This window comes from Cydia splendana, chromosome 10, assembly GCF_910591565.1.
Source record: "Cydia splendana chromosome 10, ilCydSple1.2, whole genome shotgun sequence".
Classification (NCBI taxonomy): Eukaryota; Metazoa; Arthropoda; class Insecta; order Lepidoptera; family Tortricidae; genus Cydia; species Cydia splendana.
This window is the reverse complement of record NC_085969.1, coordinates 22,488,756-22,489,731: the sequence shown is the minus strand read 5'-3', so window position 1 is coordinate 22,489,731 and position 976 is coordinate 22,488,756.

Below are 976 nucleotides of genomic sequence, written 5' to 3'. Positions count from 1 at the left end.
CTATATGTAACTTCCAATTTAGGCCGTAGCCACAGAATAACTAATAGTACTACCGTAGCGCCGTCGCCGATAAATTTATGATCGGCGCGGAAATGAGCATATTTAAGAACAGCAGCGTCGAAAAATGACACGAAACACGTGCGTGATGTTGTGGTTACCTGGCGATGTACAGCGGATGTGTGGTGGGCACGCTGGCATCCTGCAGCGCGGCCCGCAGCGCGGCCATGACGGCGCGGCGGCCGGCGCCCGGCTTCCCTCCCCCTCCACGCGGCGCCGCGGCGTGCGCCAGGCGCGCGAACGATGTCATCGCTGTGGTTACCTGGCGATGTACAGCGGATGTGTGGTGGGCACGCTGGCATCCTGCAGCGCGGCCCGCAGCGCGACCATGACGGCGCGGCGGCCGGCGTCCGGCTTCCCTCCCCCTCCGCGCGGCGCCGCGGCGTGCGCCAGGCGCGCGAACGATGTCATCGCTGTGGTTACCTGGCGATGTACAGCAGATGTGTGGTGGGCACGCTGGCGTCCTGCAGCGCGGCCCGCAGCGCGACCATGACGGCGCGGCGGCCGGCGTCCGGCTTCCCTCCCCCTCCGCGCGGCGCCGCGGCGTGCGCCAGGCGCGCGAACAGCGCGAACTATGTCATCGCTGTGGTTACCTGGCGATGTACAGCAGATGTGTGGTGGGCACGCTGGCGTCCTGCAGCGCGGCCCGCAGCGCGACCATGACGGCGCGGCGGCCGGCGTCCGGCTTCCCTCCCCCTCCGCGCGGCGCCGCGGCGTGCGCCAGGCGCGCGAACAGCGCGAACTATGTAATCGCTGTGGTCACCTGGCGATGTACAGCAGAAGTGTGGTGGGCACGCTGGCGTCCTGAGCGCGGCCCGCAGCGCGACCATGACGGCGCGGCGGCCGGCGTCCGGCTTCCCTCCCACTCCGCGCGGCGCCGCGGCGTGCGCCAGGCGCGCGAACGATGTCATCGCTGTGG